The sequence below is a fragment of the Moschus berezovskii genome, chromosome X (assembly GCF_049115385.1).
Source record: "Moschus berezovskii isolate FMDL1 chromosome X, NW_MosBer_1.0, whole genome shotgun sequence".
Classification (NCBI taxonomy): domain Eukaryota; kingdom Metazoa; phylum Chordata; class Mammalia; order Artiodactyla; family Moschidae; genus Moschus; species Moschus berezovskii.
Window position 1 is genome coordinate 129,320,091 of NC_142488.1, and position 14,960 is coordinate 129,335,050.

The window sequence follows — 14,960 nt, forward strand, 5'->3', positions numbered from 1 at the left end:
AAGTTCACGCCTGTTTGCAGACCCCTGCCTTAGAACGCCCTCCCCTTTCTGTTCTACTTGGATAAATCCTACTCATCTTTTAAAATTCAGCTCTCGTCCTCTGAGTCAGGAAGCCTTCCCAGACTTTTTACCCTGCCAATGGTCCAAGGGAATTGGAACTTCCCTCTTGTATGTACCTCACCCCAACTCTGCACTCGATTTATTTTCCCTGTGAAGCACTCATCACACGGAGATGGAATTATCTGCCTGAAAACCAAGACATCGACCTCCCCAGGAGCAGGAACCATGGCTCCTGAACACCCAGCAGGTACTAAACACATCCTGCTGGAGTGAATGGACTGGGCACTCCTGTCACACAAAGCTATCCCACCTAGCACTCAACAATCACCTTGGCACTTGGAGTCACCAGCGCGACCCTTCAGAGAGAATGAAGACTGCTTGAGGGCACTATCCTCCCGCAGACATGTGTGGCTGAAGCATCCTCAGCAAGGAAGGGTCACTCACCAGGCAGGGCACAGCTTACTCAGGGGTCTGTGGGCTAAGCCACACCCCGGGCCACTCGGTCCGACCTCCTTCACTCCAGCTGCACACCCAGCTTTCACCAGTCCTCTACCTGTGGCACAACACTCACCACATCCTAAGTGCCACCTCCTACAGGCATCCCAGCAGGCCCATGGGCCTGATTTTTGAGCCTGCCACGATCCTCTTGAGTTCTAATCCTGGTATGAGGGATGGAGTACAATGCCACAGACCAAAGCACTGGAGTTGGAGTCAGAAAGTCCAGCTGTTACTACCAGCTCCCCTACTTTCTAACTCTGAGAACCTAGGGTAGTGCAGGCCCCATCTCCCTTATCAATAATTTGCACATGATAAAGTCACTAGATCAGAGGAAGTGATGAGATCATAGGGGTGAAAGTGCTCTTCTCACTGGAAAGAAGTGATGCTCAATGGACAGGAACGCAGCCCCCTGCCCCAGGAAGACATCACATTGTCATCTGTAGCACTTCCTTCAATTGTACCCAGCTGTGGGAGAAGAATATGGCCTCCCCACTGCAATCAGAGCTGGGGTGAGACACCTTAACCCATTGGAGGGATACCATCTCTCAAGGGCCCAGGGCAAGAAAGTTGAAGAGCTCCCCTCTGGGTCTGTGCAGATGGAGGTAGCCATGGCTTGCAGTTCAGAAGAAAAGACCAACAAGGAATGGGACTCCAGCAATGGTCCCCAAACTCTGTTGTGTCATGGCACTCACACAGGATGCCAGGCATACATGGCATGCTGAGGGGACAGCTGAGACAGCCAGTTACCCCTGGTGATCCAGGCCATCACCCTCAACACTCAAATATATCTTACCTTGTTTTTTTCAGCAAATCCTTAGGAAGCTGTGCAGGAGTTGGTAACTTCTAGATAAAGGTCCAACTTTCAGGAGCAAGTAAGCCAGTGGTATTCAACTCCCCCAGTATAAGGACTTACCTGGTGGCTCAGCGGTAAAAACTTGTCTGCCAATGCAGGAGACGCAGGAGATGCAGGTTCAATCCCTGGGTTGGGAAGATCCCTTGGAGTAGCAAATGGCAACCCACTTCAGTATTCTTGCCTGGAGAATTCTATGGACAGAGGAGCTGGGCAGGAGTTGCAAAGAGTCGGACACAACTGAAGTGACAGAGCACGCACGCGCCAAGTCTAAGAGCCTGACGGTAATGATCAATGCCCCACAAACCCCTAAGCAAGTCAGAAGGGGTCAAAATCATGTCTCACTACCTTAAAAAGTCTGCCAGTCCTACAATTCCTTTTCATTTTGGTTTGGGGATTGATTTCACCTTAGGACCACACCCTGCTTTGAAGGTGCTTCCTGGCTCTCTGGCCTGAGTCTACTCTTACTTCCAATCCCCAGGACCTTTGTGAGTCTCTGGACTATAAACCGGCTCCAAGGCCTTGCTGTTAATTGTTCTCCCCAGCACTTGTGCAATCCCACCTGGGGTGTCTGCCGTCTGTATCTCTGCCCTCCTGGCCTGACCCGCACCTAGTCCATGGGGTGGAAATGTTCTTTCTACTCTATGGCATAAATGCTTGGGGATTGGCCTTTGGAATGGCCACAATGCAAAGGAAAATTGCAGCTTTACTGCTCACTGGCTATACAACCTCAAATATGTCAGCCTACTTTAATTTCCTCATTTATGACAGAACAAAAAGAGTAGCCATCTTAGAGTATCATTGTGAAAAGTAATTTTAAAAAATATTGCATACATTCATGAAAATAGTTGAGTACCTACTATGTGTGAGACACTGAGGGATAAAACAGTGCCCCTGGTGAGAATCACATGGACAGAAGAGCCTGGTGGGCTACAGTCCATGGAGTCACAAAGAGTTAGACACGACGGAGTGACTGAGCACAAACACCTGGTGAGAACATTATAGTGGAAATTAGCAAATGTTCTATAACTGTTAGTTAAAATCATGAAAATACTGGTTGCAGATCATCTCATTTTAAGTGTTTACTGGATCCTGTGCAATATACTCAGACACCTGCATCACCCATATGGGAATAGGAAGAACTACATAATCATTCTGAACATTGTGCCTACTTTAATCATTTTTTATTCTTTAATCCCTTTTTTAAAATTGTGTGTGGGGAGCCTCCTCTGAGGAGATGCTCTGTCTGATGATAGGGAACCAGGCTTTCCAAACCTGGTTAAATAATCTGGAAAATTCATATACGTGTGTGTCTGTGTGTATACACACACACACATATACACATATAATGTAATATTTAATATAGTATAAGGTGAAAGTGTTAGTCGCTCAATTGTGTCCAATTGAGCAAAAGTGCAGGGCAGGGGCAAGCATTTTTGTTAGGGCCATTTGAGAAAGATTTCACACCAGAGATGGGGCTCAAAAAATGGAGACAATTTCTGGCATCTGAAAAGTAGTGTGGCCAGACTCCAAAGCTGCAGTGGAAAGCAATGAGATCCAGACTGGTGCTCCTGTTCAAACTTCTCAGGTTTCCTTATGAAGATGGTTGCTGATGAGTGAGGGCTCCCAAATGTCATGCTGACAAAGGGCCTGGGCAGAGAGCTAGCAGGCAGGCCCCTCTTCTGCTATGAAAATGGCAGCATGGTTACGACAAGATCCTGGAATTCTGACCACAACCACTCCTGCCTTGTTTGCTTTAAGACGAGGCCACATCCCCGGTGTTGCCATCTCTTCAGCTCTCTAACACCTTGGAGAAAGCCAGCAATCAGTCCCTAGTTTATATTCAAAGCCCTACAATAAGGATCCCACCCTTTCTTTTTTCTACTAGTATTACTAAAGAACCTTTTATGAGACTGGTTCGAAATAGGAAAAGGCGTACGTCAAGGGTGTATATTGTCACCCTACTTATGTAACTTCAATGCAGAGTACATCGTGAGAAACGGTGGGCTGGAGGAAGCACAAGATGGAATCAAGATTGCCGGGAGAAATATCAGTAACCTCAGATATGCAGATGACACCACCCTTATGGCAGAAAGTGAAGAGCAACTAAAGAGCCTCTCGATGAAAGTGAAAGAGGAGAGTGAAAAAGTTGGCTTAAAGCTCAACATTCAGAAAACAAAGATCATGGCATCCGGTCCCATCACTTCATGGCAAATAGATGGGGAAACAGTGGAAACAGTGGCTGACTTTATTTTTCTGGGCTCCAAAATCACTGCAGATGGTGACTGCAGCCATGACATTAAAAGACGCTTACTCCTTGGAAGGAAAGTTATGACCAATCTAGACAGCATATTAAAAAGCAGAGACATTACTTTGCCAACAGTCGGTCTAGTCAAGGCTATGGTTTTTCCAGTGGTCATGTATGGATGTGAGAGTTGGACTATAAAGAAAGCAGATCACTGAAAAATTGATGCTTTTGAACTGTGGTGCTGGAGAAGACTCTTGAGAGTCCCTTGGACTCCGAGGAGATCCAACCAGTCCATGCTAAAGGAGATCAGTCTTGGGTGTTCATTGGAAGGACTGATGTTGAAGCTAAAACTCCAATACTTCGGCCACCTCATGCGAAGAGCTGATTCGTTGGAAAAGACCCTGATGCTGGGAAAGATTGAGGGCAGGAGGAGAAGGGGACGACAGAGGATGAGATGGTTGGATGGCATCACCGACTCAATGGACATGAGTTTGGGTGGACTCTGGGAGTTGGTGATGGACAGGGAGGCCTGGCATGCTACGGTTCATGGGGTCACAAAGAGTTGGACACAACTGAGCAACTGAACTGAACTGAACTGATGAGTTAGGTGCAGGGCTGGAACTGGATGGATATGGAAAAAGAGATGCACAAATATTGAACATATGACAGAAAGTATAACTTCAAATGATTAATTTTAAAACTCTTTAGTATTTCTGCTTGCTTATTTTTCTAGATGAATTTTGCTAGCAATCTGTCACATTTCATAAAGTATCCCACCAGGTCTTTAATTGGCATGCACTGACACTCTATATTAACTCAGGGGATACTGTAATCTTTCCCATATGTTGTCTTTTCAACTGGAGCGAGGTATCTCTCCCTCCATTTATTTAATGCCTTTTATTCCTCCCTTTAGGATTGTATAATTTTATTTAAATAAATCTCATGTCCCCAATTAAATTAATGCCCTAGTATTTAATGTATTTGTCTCCAATGCAAATGATTCTCTCCCTCATTATATTCTTCAGTTGTTTGCAACTACAAACATGACTATTTGTGTTTATTTGCCTTGAATTTCAAGATGTAGTTAACCTCATTTATACCACCTGGGTGTAATGACCATATATGTTAAAGATATACACAGTCTTTCCAGGGTATATCCCTAGTAACTGTCACAATGCCTTGTATGCAGTGAGTGCTAGGCCTACTGAAGAAAGGTATATCTTCCTCTGCTGGTGTAACTCATCTAATTTTTTTTTCCTTACCAATGACTATGGCTCACATTTCTAGTACAATGTTAAAATATGGTAGAATTTTAGTCCTACATTCATCACCTGTAATTTTTTCTATTTTTATGGGAACTTTCTTCTTTATGAAAAGTCCTGTTACGTCTTTTATTTAAATATATAGAAATCATATTATTTTCCAGTCACCAAATAGATTGTTCAAGAATAGTTGATACCATTTCACCATCTATTGAGATATTATTTTACATTAATAAGTTGAATTGTCACAGTAATTTTCATTTTATCATCTTATCCTGTCCTCCTGGATTAAATCTCATTTGGTCAGAGATCAATTTTTAAGAATAATTACTTCTGTTTATGGGCTTCCCAGGTGGCACAGTGGTAAAGAATCCACCTGCCAATGTAGGAGATTCAAGAGATGCAGTTTCAGTCCCTATGTTGGGAAGATCCCTGGAGTAGGAAATGGTAACCCACTTCAGTATTTTTGCCTGGAAAATTCCATGGGCAGAAGAGCCTGGGGGGTTACAACCCATAGGGTCTCAATGAGTTGGACATGACTGAGCACACACACACACACACACATACACATTCGTTTATAATTATTGAAAAAATAATAAATATCCATAAATGTAATTTTCCTTCCTTGTACTTTTTCCTAGTTTGAAGACTGAAGTCATATTTTCTCAAAAAGTAAATTGGTAATTGAGTTAAGGCAGCATCAACTCAGCATTTTAAAACAATTTAAGGGAACAGAAATTTTTTATAGATGTAGAAAGTATAATATAGAGAAAGATTATAAACTTTCCCTATGTTGGGAGCCAAATGGATCTGAGTTCAAATCCGAGCTTTACCACTTACTTGCTGGGTGACTCAGACCCATTACCATTATAAGATCTGTAAACTAGTATTACTAGCTCCCATGTATAATCATTGTACATTGTATAGATTGGAACTTACAGATACTTGTGTGTGTGTATACAAATGATCTAGTCCATGGTAGGCATTCAAAAACAATTGTGGCTTTCAAAGTTTTGGTCTTTCTATCAATGTATTTGATCCAAATATCCCACAGTGTGTGTGGGTTTCATGGTAAGACTTGAATGACTTGTTTCTTCTTCTGCAACAGGTGCAATCATGCTTTCTGTTTGCAAGGAGTAATTCATTCCCTCTCATTTATCTGATTTATCAGCATACAGTGAAGTGTGCTGTTTCTCTGCAAAATTCTAAATCTTTTACATTTGTTGTCAGATCTCCTGTCTCATTTCTAATTTAATGAATCTATATTTTCTTTTTTTTAGATAGGCAAACCATGGCTCTTTTTTTTCCCAAAATAATCAGCTTAGTGTATATCAGCTTTATCTCCAGTTTATTTATTTCTGCTTTATGTTGATCACTTCCTTCTGCCCACTCTTTCTGGTTTCTGACATTGCTCCTGTTCAAAAACATTGAGGTGCAAGCTTAATTCATTATGTTTTGTGCTTCCTTTCTTAGTAACACAAACACCCAGGATAATGCATCTTCCTCTAAGCACCACTTTGGCAACATCCCACATTATTTGATATGTTCATATTTACGTTTCTCTTGCTCATTAAAAAGTCTGGGTTATTGGGTTCTGCACTTCTCTCAGAGTCAGGCTATTATTTAAGAGTATGTTGTTTATTTCCCTTGTTTGTTTTTCATTTCATTACAGCTTCATGAAGTGTTTTTTGTAGTACTTGTCTTTTTATATTTATAAAGTATGAATCTAAGTCCAGGCATATCATTACTTTTTATGAATGATCCACATGCATTTGCAAAGAAATTTTATCACTACTTTAAGAGTAAATAATGTGATTAGTTTGAAATTTATGCCGTCATTTTTAATTAAAATAAGAGCAAGAGGAGTCTGAAAATTGTGCATTTTCTTTCTTAGATTCTAATCTTAGTTATGGGAATTCTTCCAAAGGAAAATGAAATGCTGTTAGTTAATTCCCTAATGCTGCCACTTAACATAAGAATGACAGTTAGTCTAAACAAAATATTATAATGTGTTAGTTCTAACCAAATGTAGTAATTCATGATTTTTTTTATTAATTAATTTATATTTTATTGGAGGCTAATTATTTTACAATATTATATTGGTTGGTTTTGCCATACATTGACATGAATCCGCCCCGGGTGTACACGAGTTCCCCCTACTGAACCCCCCTCCCACCTCCCTCCTCCCTTTATCCTCCCTCTGGGTCATCCCCGCACACCAGGCCAGAGTATCCTGTAACATGCATCGACCCTGAACTGCTGATTCGTTTCACATATGACAACATACATGTTTCAATGCCATTCTCTCAAATCATCCCACCTCACCCTCTCCCACAAAGTCCCAAAGACTGTTCAATACATCTGTGCCTCTTTTGCTGTCTCCTATACAGAGTTATATTTCCATCTTTCTAAATTCCATATATATGCGCTAGTATACTGTATTGGTGTTTTTCTTTCTGGCTTACTTCACTCTGTATAATAGGCTCCAGTTTCATCCACCTCATCAGAACTGATTCAAATGCATTGTTTTTAATGGCTGAGTAATACTCCATTGTGTATCTGTACCAAAGCTTTCTTATCCATTCGTCTGCAGATGGACATCTAGGTTGCTTCCATGTCCAGGCTATTATAAACAGTGCTGCAATGAACATTGGAGTACATGTGTCTCTTTCAATTCTGGTTTCCTCGGTGTGTATGCCCAGGACTGAGATTGCTGGATCATATGGCAGTTCTATTTCCAGTTTTCTGAGGAATCTCCACACTGTTCTCCATAGTGGCTGTACTAGTTTGCATTCCCGTCAACAGTGTAAGACGGTTCCCTTCTCTCCACACCCTCTCCAGCATTTATTGCATGTAGACTTTTGGATAGCAGCCATTCTGACTGGTGTGAAATGGTATCTCATTGTGGTTTTGATTTGCATTTCTCTGATTATGAGGGATGTTGAGCATCTTTTCATGTATTTGTTAGCCATCTGTATGTCTTCTTTGGAGAAATGTCTGTTTAGTTCTTTGGCCCATTTTTTGATTGGGTCATTTATTTTTCTGGAATTGAGCTGCAGGAGCTGCTTGTATATTTTGGAGATTAATCCTTTATCAGTTGCTTCATTTGCTATTATTTTCTCCCATTTTGAAGGCTGTCTTTTCACCTTGCTTATAGTTTCCTTTGCTGTGCAGAAGCTTTTGATTTTAATTAGGTCCCATTTGTTTATTTTTGCTTTTATTTCCAATATTCTGGGAGGTGGGTCATGGAGGATCCTGCTGTGATTTATGTCGGAGAGTGTTTTGCCTACGTTCTCCTCTAGGAGTTTTATAGTTTCTGGTCTTACATTTAGCTCTCTAAGCCATTTTGAGTTTATTTTGGTCTATGGTGTTAGGAAGTGTTCTAGTTTCATTCTTTTACAAGTGGCTGACCAGTTTTCCCAGCACCACTTGTTAAAGAGACGGTCTTTTCTCCATTTTATATTCTTGCCTCCTTTGTCAAAGATAAGGTGTCCATAGGTGCATGGATTTATCTCTGGGCTTTCTATTTTGTTCCATTGATCTATATTTCTGTCTTTATGCCAGTACCATACTGTCTTGATGACTGTGGCTTTGTAGTATAGCCTGAAGTCCAGCAGGTTAATTCCCCCAGTTCCACTCTTCTTCCTCAAGATTGCTTTGGCTATTCGAGGTTTTTTGTATTTCCATACAAATTGTGAGATTATTTGTTCTAGTTGTGTGAAAAATATCGTTGGTAGCTTGATAGGGATTGCATTGAATGTATAAATTACTTTGGGTAGTATACTGTAATCATTTATTAGCTCTAGTAGTTTTCTGGTAGAGTCTTTAGGGTTTTCTGTGTAGAGGATCATATCATCAGCGAACAGTGAAAGTTTTACTTCTTAATTCATGATATTTAAACTTGGGAACACAATGAAATCTCATTTAAGTAGGATCAAAATACACCACTGTTGCAATATTCACTTCTTCAAGATAGATGGCTATTGGTCAGGAGGGAAAAATCTACATACTTCTTTTCTGATAATTGACCAGCACTTTCCAATGTATATTCATTACCTATTGATGGGGATTAAATGGGAAAAGGGCTTAGGGATTATATATGCTGGGAAATGCTCGCTCACACAGAGATTTCCCTTCTGCAAAATTTCTTAGGGTCTTCCCAGACCAGTGGAGCTTATGAATCTCTAGAAAAGGGATTTAGGTTCCCCAGTATCTCACCTGGAGAAGGCAATGGCAAGCCACTCCAGTACTCTTGCCTGGAAAATCCCATGGACGGAGGAGCCTGGTAGGCTGCAGTCCGTGGGGTCACTAAGGGTCGGACACGACTGAGTGACTTCACTTTCACTTTTCACTTTCACACATTGGAGAAGGAAATGGCAGCCCACTCCGGTGTTCTTGCCTGGAGAATCCCAGGGACGAGGGAGTCTGGTGGGCTTTTGTCTATGGGGTCACACAGAGTCGGACACGACTGAAGTGACTTAGCAGCAGCAGCAGCAGTATCTGACCATGCAATGCACTATTGCTAAGCATCTTGAAGCACTAGTATTTTCATGGAATATACCTTGGGAAACACTGTTGATAAATAACAATAGCAGCTATACAAAGACAGGGTTGCCTGGCCTTTGGAAACCAGTTCCCCAGGCAAGCACACAAATATATCCCAGCAGGAGGTTCAGTGAAGTCAAGCTGGGATAGTTCTTCCAGGACCATGAGAAAAATCTTCTCCCCAGGAAGCTGGGGCAAAGCAAATGTTGGAGCAAGTAGTGAGAAGAATACACTGTTAAATACTCTACCAATTTAAAGGATGTCTATCCCTTAGGATCAAAGCAGAAATTGCCCCCAGTTAAATTGAGCTTTTCGAGGCAAAGGAAGAAGAGCAAGTTCATTTTATAAGAAACATGTCCCTTCTCCCTTGAGGTTCACAACTAAACAATGATAGTATGCTCTCCCCATCACTCTCACCTCAGGCCCCCTGAGCAGCTTCTCACATTTACTGGGGGCTTTGGCACCTGGCTCCCAGGCTTCCTCTCCACCGCACATCCCACCTTCATCCTATATGACCTCAGAGTTCATGAGGATGACATATCCAACCACTGGCCTGTCAGTTTCTTCTCTCCCATCTCCAAAGATCACCTCCATGTACCCATGGTGACCCTTAGAATTTACAATAGACTGAAACAATTTCTGCTTCATTGACTATGCCAAAGCCTTTGACTGCGTGGATCACAATAAACTGTGGAACATTCTGAAAGAGATGGGAATCCCAGACCACCTGACCTGCCTCTTGAGAAACCTGTATGCAGGTCAGGAAGCAACAGTTAGAACCGGTCATGGAACAACAGACTGGTTCCAAATAGGAAAAGGTGTACGTCAAGGTTGTATATTGTCACCTTGCTTATTTAACTTATATGCAGAGTACATCATGAGGAACGCTGGGCTGGAAGAAGCACAAGCTGGAATCAAGATTGCTGGGAGAAATATCAATAACCTCAGATATGCAGATGACACTACCCTTATGGCAGAAAGTGAAGAGGAACTCAAAAGCCTCTTGATGAAAGTGAAAGAGGAGAGTGAAAAGGTTGGCTTGAAGCTCAACATTCAGAAAACGAAGATCATGGCATCTGGTCCCATCACTTCATGGGAAATAGATGGAAAAACAGTGGAAACAGTGTCAGACTTTGTTTTTTTGGGCTCCAAAATCACTGCAGATGCTGATTGCAGCCATGAAATTAAAAGACGCTTGCTCCTTGGAAGGAAAGTTATGACCAACCTTGATAGTATATTAAAAAGCAGAGACATTACTTTGCCGACCAAGGTCCGTCTAGTCCAGGCAATGGTTTTTCCCGTGGTCATGTAAGGATGTGAGAGTTGGACTGTGAAGAAAGCTGATCGCCGAAGAATCGATGCTTTTGAACTGTGGTGTTGGAGAAGACTCTTGAGAGTCCCTTATACTGCAAGGAGATCCAACCAGTCCATTCTAAAGGAGATCAATCCTGGGTGTTCATTGGAGGGACTGATGCTAAAGCTGAAACTCCAATACTTTGGCCACCTCATGAGACGAGCTGACTCACTGGAAAAGACTCTGATGCTGGGAAAGGTTGGGGGCGGGAGGAGAAGGGGACGACGGAGAATGAGATGGCTGGATGGCATCACCGACTCTGTGGACATGAGTTTGAGTGAACTCCGGGAGTTGGTGATGGACAGGGAGGCCTGGCGTGCTGTGATTCATGGGGTCGCGGAGAGTCGGACACGACTGAGCGACTGAACTGAACTGAACTGAAACAACTCGACTCTGATATCTTAAGTTCAAACTGCCTGTTTTCTGCTCACTGGTTTTCTCTGCCTGTGACACTCACTCTTTCAGCACTTACATAGAAGTGGAGATCAGATGGTTATTAAGGCTCCAGGATGTCTACTAGGCCACTCTTGCACCCATCATAGATACCATAATTCCCTGACTTCAATTACCCTTTTACCAATATCCTTAACTTCTGTGCCTCCTTTTCCGTAATCTCTCATACCTGATAACCCCACAATCCCAGAACAACATGATGGAACATCCATCATGGATCCACACGGATCAAAGATTCTTCATGACCTACTCCAATTTCTCTGCCATTCCTCACTTTTTCCTTCTGTTTCCTCAAGTTTATTTAACTTTACTACCTGTCAAAATATAGCTCCTGCCTACCTCCCCTTCATCTGCTACTCTCCAGACACACTAAACTACTATTATTTTAAGAAGATATCATGGTCTCTCTTGCCACAGGATGTTGTTTCTTCTTCTTGGAGTGCCTTTCTCTTGTTCCAGGTGAAACTTAACCTGTCCTTCCATCCACTGCCTCTCAGGGAAGCTTTACTTGAGTCCCCACCCCCAGGATAGCTTAGGTGGTTTCACGATTGTTCCCATCACCTTCTGAAAACCCAACCTCTCAACCCAGATACTGCCAGATCCTCCTTGAAAGCAGGGACCATTCCTGTTCATTCTTGGAGCTTCAATATATATCACAGTGTAGTTTAGGCCAGTCAGCCTTCAAACCATGTTTTCATGAATAAGCAGAGTAAAAAGCCAATAAACTTTTTAGAAAAGGAGTGATTCAGTGCTAAAATGATTTAGAAGAGCATGTTAAGCTTCAACATGGGGTCTTTTCCTCTTGCTTCACATAGCTAATTTCTAATTACCCTTCAAATTTCAACTCAAATTCTCCCAGCCACCCAGGGCTAGGGTGAAGTGTCCCTTCTCAGGGCTGCCCCAGCCACCCTGCACTAACCTCACTCACTATTTGTAATTACTTACATGTTAGACTTTAAAGCTAAAGTGTGAGCTTTCTGAGGGCAAAGAATGTGTCTTACATTTATACTTATATCTATGTGCTGCAGTCCTCAAGACCACGCTCAGGTTGAATAATTTGCTCAGGAACTCACTCGACTCAACAAATTACTGCTCTTGTAGCTGTGATTTATTATGATGAAAGGATACAAAACAAAATAATGGAAAGGAAGGAGCACGTGGGGCTAAGATGACAGAAGCCCACCAAAGGATGCCATCTGGGACCTGGCCCAGGGATGGGGGGCTGGAAATAGCCATCTTTCCTCCCCAAAATGTTCTGATGTGCCAACCCTAGCAGTACCCACTGATGGAGCTAATGGGAGCTGGCAACAGCGGGCCAGCTCTCTCATCTCATCTCATGAGCTGGTGTGCTGTATATGTGTTTAGGAAACATCTTTCAAATCACTATAGATCAAGTTTAACAGACCTAGTTCAAGTTCTTTGCCTTGTATTCAGTGCCTGCTCTGGCCAGTCACTAGCATGGGCCCTGAAAACAGAGAGACCAAAAAGGTCCAGTCACCATTCTTAAAGCCTGTGTCACAGAGGAAGGCTGCAAAGTCAATGGTCCCTTGCTCCCCTCTCCTCAGATTGACTAGGGACTGTCCTCTATCAATGTAAAGTTGAAAGGACCTACTAGAATCAGTATCAACAATAATGACAATAACAGCCAACATTTATGAAGCACTTACTGGGTGCACTGGACACTGGGCTAAGCAACATGCATTATTTTCAGTCATTCCTCTTATTGGCCACACATTGCTAAAAAGTCATTTCAGGGGCCCTGGATATGCAGTAAGCAATCTTTCCAAAAGTATAGAATACCACCCAGCCATATGAAAGGATGAAATAACACCATTTAAAGCAACATGGATGAACTTAGAGATTATCATACTAAGTGAAGTAAGTGTAAGTCAGACAGAAAAACCAATACATAGGATATCACTTATATGTGGAATCTAAAATATGATACAAATGAACTTATCTACAAAACAGAAAAAAGACTCAAAAAACAAAGAACAGAGTTTGTGGGCTTCCCTGGTAGCTCAGCTGGTAAAGAATCCACCTGCAAGGCAGGAGATCCTGGTTCGATTCCTGGGTTGGGAAGATCTGCTAAAGAAGGGAACGGCTATACACTCCAGAATTCTGGCCTGGAGAATTCCATGGACGGTATAATCCATGGGGTTGCAAAGAGTAAGACACAACTGAGCAACTTTCACTTCTGTTTGCCAAGAGGAAAAAGGGGTGGGAGAGGGTTGGATTGGGAGTTTGGGATTAGCAGATGTAAACTATTATATATAGAATGAATAAACAACAAGGTTCTACTGTAGAACCCAGGGAACTATATTCAGTGTCCAATGATAAACCATAATGGAAAAGAATTATTTTGTAAAAAAATACATATACATGTATAACTGAATCACTTTGCTGCACAACGGAAATACAACATTGTAAATCAACTATACTTCAATAAAAATAATAAAAGGTGTGCTAACATTTTGTTGTATTTTGGGTGATCTGACCATTTCAAGCAAGTGTTTTTGTATGCAAATGAGGACACATAGCTCATGCCTATTTTTGTGGACTCCTGGGTATTCTGAATCATTCTTTGTAAATAGTCAGATGCTCAGTAAATCTCTGCCTAACTAGCTTGATAGTATGCTGACGGGTTGATACCAGTTAGTGACAAATGTGGTTTGGAATGGTCAAGCTCAGGCTTTGGAATCAGATGCCGTGGGTCAGAGTCCACACTCTGTCACACACACAACAGGGTGATACTGGCAAGTTACTTGACATCCTTGAAACTTAGTTCCCTCTAATCAGAATGCTAGTTATTGAAATCCCAGCCAGAACATTCTGAGGCCTGGGGAGACACGATCCCTCTCCAGTATGGACTGTAGTTTCCCTGCAATGTTAGTCGCTCAGTTGTGTCCGACTCTGCAATCCCAAGGACTGTAGTCCACCAAGGCTCCTCTGTCCATGGGATTCTCCAGGTAAAAATACTGGAGTGGGTTTCCATTTCCTTCTTCAGGGGATCTTTCCAACCTGGAGCTCAAACCTGGGTCTCCTGCATTGCAAGCAGATTCTTTACCATCTGAGCCACCAGGGAAACCTGCAGTGTTTATCTCCAAGATGTGAGTATAGTGAGTTTGGGTAGCCATGCACTTGGGTCTCTGTGGAGGTAGCTGTCCTTGTGAAGACGCCTGGGGGACTGTCAGCCACCAGCCACCTCTCTTGGAGCCCCTGTGGCCTTGCTGTGGCCAGACTATTCTGTCCTTAGTGCAGAAAGAGTTGCTGGGGTGGGAGGTTGGGGCAGACTGGCTGAATCCTGCTGTCTTACTTCTTCAGGGGGCCTTCTCTACATCCATACCTGCTTCTCAAAGGCAGTGAGTGCTATGGTTAAGAACTTTGGTTTTGTAGTCAAGTAGAAGTGAATCTGAATCCCAGCTTTACCACTGACTTAGTGTTTGGCCTTGAGAAAGTTACTGACCCAACTAAGGCTCAGTTTACCCATCTGCATTCCAATCTTCCTCATGGTCAACCTCCCAAACTACATCTCCAGCCTGGGTCACACTTTTTTTTTTTGGCCTAAACTCACAGCTTGCAGGATCCTAAGTTCCTGACCAGGAATCGATCCCCAGGTCGCTGGCAGTGAGAGCGCCAAGTCCGAACCACGGGACCACTAGGAACTCTGTAGGTCAGACTTCTGAAAGC

General features: G+C 42.6%; 1 protein-coding gene across 3 annotated transcripts in view; it reads right to left on the reverse strand.

The window, feature by feature from the left end:
- Positions 1–14,960, reverse strand: part of FGF13 (fibroblast growth factor 13) — a 602,606-nt gene that overhangs the window by 506,588 nt on the left and 81,058 nt on the right. The window contains exon 1 of one of the 3 annotated variants that reach the window (XM_055438002.2): positions 1,472–7,059. The exons of the other annotated variants lie outside the window; for them this stretch is intronic. The gene's annotated coding sequence lies outside the window, so the exon portion shown is untranslated. Of the gene's footprint in view, positions 1–1,471; positions 7,060–14,960 lie in introns of those variants that run through there. 3 annotated transcript variants of the gene reach the window in all.